General features: G+C 41.4%; 1 long non-coding RNA gene across 1 annotated transcript in view; it reads left to right on the top strand.

Moving 5' to 3' along the window:
* Positions 1 to 797: 797 nt before the first annotated feature.
* The window catches only part of LOC112138489, a 17,400-nt gene continuing 13,177 nt past the window's right edge, over positions 798 to 5,020 (top strand). The window contains exons 1-3 of the long non-coding RNA XR_002917790.2: positions 798 to 862; positions 946 to 1,062; positions 1,518 to 1,628. This is a non-coding gene — a long non-coding RNA (uncharacterized LOC112138489). The remainder of the gene's footprint in view (positions 863 to 945; positions 1,063 to 1,517; positions 1,629 to 5,020) is intronic.

Below are 5,020 nucleotides of genomic sequence, written 5' to 3' on the forward strand. Positions count from 1 at the left end.
CTGAGTAACTATTTCCTAATATATGTATGTATATTAAAAAACATTTTCTGTACTTTTTAAAGCATAAAAAAAAACATGTTTTTGTTGCTCTTCTCCAACTTTGAGCCCCTGCCCCTCAAAAATCCTGTGCACATCCCTGCTTATCTCTGATATATTTAACAAACATCATTTATCCATGATCTCTTCTCCGTCTTTAGCTCAGGAACTCTCCCATTTCTGATATTAAGCTTCTTGCTGTTTGGAAGTTCTTCTCCGTGCTGATTTCAGTGATGCAGAGCTTTCTTCAACAAATCACTGAGTCCAGAGCTGCTCAACCTGCAGCCCTCTGTTGGTTTTAGCATCTTAGAGGAGAAAAATCATGTCATTCTGTCTTTCTTTTCTCCTCATTCTTTGATTTCTGTCTGTTGTTCTTGATCTGCTTCATGTTTCCTGAATCGTAGAAACAGGAAGTTTGTTGTTTGTTTGTCAAAGTGAGTGAATGAGTGAAATGTTGCTCCATCATGGAGTGTTTGCTGCTGCAGCTCCATGTCTCCATCTGGTGGAGGGAGAGCAGAAGTGCAGCAGCTGATGTTCAGCAGCTTCCTCTGTCCCACACTGCTGTCTGACTGCATTCACCTGAACCTGAGAGGAAACACAAGAGAAGAGCCCATCAGTGGAGGAGCAGCTGATCTGTTAGTGAAGGAGGATCAGAGCTGATGATGATGAGGGTTTCCTCTGCAGACTGGAAGAAGGTGTGTGTGAGCTGATCCAGTGGATCCAGTCAGTCCAGCAGCATGGATCAGTGTGAGGACACACAGGAGGGAGCCCCTCCCTCTAAAAGCACTCTGTGTGGGGAAGATGAGAGCCAGAGCAAAGCTCAGAGGTGAGATGAACATCTCTAACTGTCCAGGACTCTTCTCCATGTCAGAGCTCAGCACTCACACCAGCAACCGCCATTCTTCACAGGAACCAACCTGGATCTGGACCTGGATCTGGATCTGGATCCCATTGGGGGTCCTTGAGGAGTGAAAGATCAAGGAATTGGTCTCCTGACTTCAAAGACATCAGTTCAGTAGGGGGACAGTAAGTGTTTGTCAGAGTCAGATGTTTGATGAAGGTCTTCATGTTGTCACTTATGTCACGTTCACAGTGAACATAAACAAAAGGAAAGGGGAAATACTGATGCATGACGTTTGACTCTATTCAGACTTTAAATCAAAAGTTTTATTCTTATCAACAATAGTCAAGTTCTACAGGTGATTCTCCTTGTCTTCTGCTCCAATCGGCTTCAAAATATGAACTTCTCCAAATGCAGATGATTAGAGACAAACATTACAGTAGAAACAGTTTGAATCCAACTGATTGTAACTGATTAATCTATGAGTCGGAATGAATGCTTGAGTGGAATTCTTGCTAATCTGAAAACAACAGCATTCACAATCCATTTATGATCTGAGAGGATCCAAATCCAAACAAACTCATAAAAACGCCTCTATGAAAGAAACTGACTTCTAATAAATCAAATGTTTTTCTATCAGGATCCATCAGAGATTCAGAACTGGATCTGAACCCAGCTGTGTGTCCTTCAGGAGTGACCATTCAAATTTTCGTTTTATCGACTTTAAATCATCATCTTCTGGTGGAGAGAGGTGAGCTGTATGTAAATGCTGAAACTGAGTCAAATTAGTGAATTGTTTTCATTTCAACATGTGTTTTGAATGCTCAGTTCTTTCTCACAGACATTCATATCTTTAAGAGCAGCGAGTGTTGGAGCTTTTCCACAGACACAGCAGTGACACTGAAATAATAGATATGGGAGGAGTTTTAGTGTTTTTTTATGTCAGTTGGTCCAGCAGGTGTGACCTTTGTGCTTAAGCTTAAACTCAAACTCAGTGCAACTGCATGATCTTTGACCTCTGCTTTGATTAGCTGCAGAGAAAATAATCTTTCTGGAGGTTTATGGATTCTTCTTGGAGCTCTGTGGTTCTGGATCAGATACTTCAGATCTGAATTTCCTCCTCATGTGGCTTCATCCCTGACATCATCTTCTTCAGCTGATTTAAAGAGCTGACTTTCCAGAACTCTGATGCAGATGATGCTTTGCAGCTTCACAGAGTTCATCAGCTGCTTTTTGGTTGTGTCTCAGGCTCACAGTAAAATAAATTTCACACTGGGAGCTGCCCATCACAACCAGTCTGTTTGTTTGTATGTTTATTAATTTATCAGGACAGTGCACAAATACTTTGAGCTTAAAAACCAAAGGTGCTTGCACCAGATTGCATCTTAGTAGCTAATTCCATCTGTAGTCCTTTACAAAACAATGCATAATACTTAAACATTTTAAACATATTTACCATTTTTAAAGGAAATGCAAAATAAAACACATTATCAATTATGTTAAAAAAACAGATGTAATATAAAATACAATACAAAAAATTTTATAAAACTAAAACTAATGCAATATAAAATACATACACCAATTTATAAAAGCAAAACAAAAACACAAAAACAAACATGTTTCCAATTTAAAATAAGAATAAAACAATTAACCAATGGTCTAGTTCTCTGTTAGCCATCAAATGATGTGTATATTTAGTGTAACATCTGATGGCAAATATCTGGCTATTAATGTGAGCTAGATTGATAATCCAGAATCCATTTCTTGGCAGTTAAAAAAAAAAAATGCAGAAGTCTGCTATGTTTTTGAGATTTGCTGGAAGTCTATTCCATTCCTTTACAGCCCTATAGGAAAATGCAGACTGAGAGAAAGATGATTTTCTTTTAGGGACCCTGCAGTCACCGCTGGATACCGACCTCAACACTCTTCCCCTGAGCTCAGAGGATGGCTGTATAAAGTTCTTAAAGGGGCCCTTCCATAAAATTCTACTTTTTGAGGCTTTAAATACATTTTACTGTTCAATACTCACTATAAGGAACCTCAAAACGGCATTTTGATCCATTCATGCATTTAAGAATAATCTTCTAAAACCTGTGCTGTCTGCAGCAGTCCCTCCCATAACCGCGAAAACGAGCGGTTGGAAACGTGCTGACGTAAGCATGATGCCAACATCTCCCTCCAGGATGAGTCTGCGCTGCAAGCTCTGCCCCCTGGTTTACACAACACTCAATTTATCCCCTTACCAGTGATGATCAGCAAAAAAACTTTGATTCTAGATGCAGGATATTGCATACATTCCAGTGGTGTCCTGTCTTCAATGAATTCCAGCTCAAATGACTGCAGTATTTACAAAATTACTTGTGAATACCGTTGTTACTTTTTATTTGGGCTAATGCTAGCTAGCATGAAAGACACGTCTGATTATCGCTGTCTTTATTTTTATGACCCGTTAGTTGTGTTTCAGTTACTCCACAGCCAAGTGTTCCTAAACTTGTGTAAATGTAATTTTCAGTGTCAGGTAGAATCAGTCTGAGACGTGATTCCTTTCCTACATCTCAACAGAGGCGAGGTTACCGTTAGCGCACGCCGCTATCGCTCCATGAAGAAGGCAGAAGCTCCTCATCATCAACTGAGAGTACGATCAGTAATCCGAAAATCACTTCAAAGTTCGTTTACACATAAAAGGTTCTGTTGAACAGGTTTTAAATGTTCTAACAGAGCTATGTTTCATCCCAAGAAGTCACATCTATCATAAAATGTAAGAAATAATGAAAATGAACCAATACCAGTGAAAGTACACAGAGATTTGCCAAGTCCACACATATAGTTAGGCACCGCCGGAAGAAAGTAAGCGCTCTTATTCGAAACCGGTCACACAGTTCCGTGCATAGAGTCCATAGGTGTTTTTTACTAGGTGTGTTTGAGATCATGCAGGCAGACCTGGCGCTCCGCAGATCGCCTGGATTGCGGTGCATGTTGGTTAGTTTCTTGCACTGACGTCAAATGTGCGCCGTCACAAAGTATCGCAAGAAAGGCGCGGGTTCAAGGCGCCTTCCTAAGCCAGCGCAGCCAGAAAATAGGGACTGCGCTGGCTGCAGGCTGCCTTCATGACTACAAAACAATGCATTGTGGGAAATGGTGTCAACTCAGTTCTTGTAGTTCGACATATCGACATACACATACACATGTCAACATGTGTATTTTTTAACTCCTTCTGGAAGGTAGTGAATCACTGATGAAAAAATAAACAAGATTTCAAATAATCTGTGGTCATATTTGTTATTGTTGTCTCTAAAACTTAACTTTAATTTAATTTTATTTATTTATTTGGGACAGTGCACATGCAATGAATCCCGCGACTATTTTTAACTCTAAAAGATGTTAAAAATTAATTTAAAAGACACAACAGCACAAACCATTATAGGAGGAGTGGCTTATTAACTTTCACACGAATGTTAAGGGCAACCCTCAACTCCTTGATCTCATACAGTCTCGTCGTTCGCCCTCATCTCAGGCGCCTTTCCCCGCCCCCTCCAGCAGCAGCTTAGTCTCGCCGACGATGCAGGCGAGGCGCTGGGGATCTCAAACACACCTATTGTGTTGTGAAGGAGTTTAGTGATGGCCAGACCTACTAAAGGCAGATATATCATATGTGCATCCATCTTTGAAGAAGTTTGGATTATTTTCATGGGAGTAATACAACAGAGACACAGATATTAGGTGTGTTTGAGATGACCCAGCGATGATGAGGAAGATGGCGCCCGTGTACGTGGCTGCTCGTCTGTCGCTGTTACTTTTTGTCACTTTCTTGTCTGTTTTGATTATTGACATCCAAACAACAGAATCTCTGCTGGTGTACAACCGTCAATTCTTACTGGAGCTTCAACAACACTGCAAAAATGATCTGCTCTGTGAGCATTACAGACAGAAACCCTTGCCACCGCAGCTATCGGGGATCCCGGCTTACCTGCTCAGGACGCCGGTTCTCCTCCGCCGACGGAAGCGCACCCGCCGGCGCGGACGGCGCGGTGGTCGGCAAGCCGAAGTGAAGGCCAATCTTGCAAAATCTACTTCCATTTCCCGGTCAGGTTTTGGAATATCATTCCCATCTGCTGTGTCCTGGCGCTCCATAGATCCACCTGA

The sequence above is a fragment of the Oryzias melastigma genome, unplaced genomic scaffold (genome assembly GCF_002922805.2).
Source record: "Oryzias melastigma strain HK-1 unplaced genomic scaffold, ASM292280v2 sc00326, whole genome shotgun sequence".
Lineage (NCBI taxonomy): Eukaryota > Metazoa > Chordata > Actinopteri > Beloniformes > Adrianichthyidae > Oryzias > Oryzias melastigma.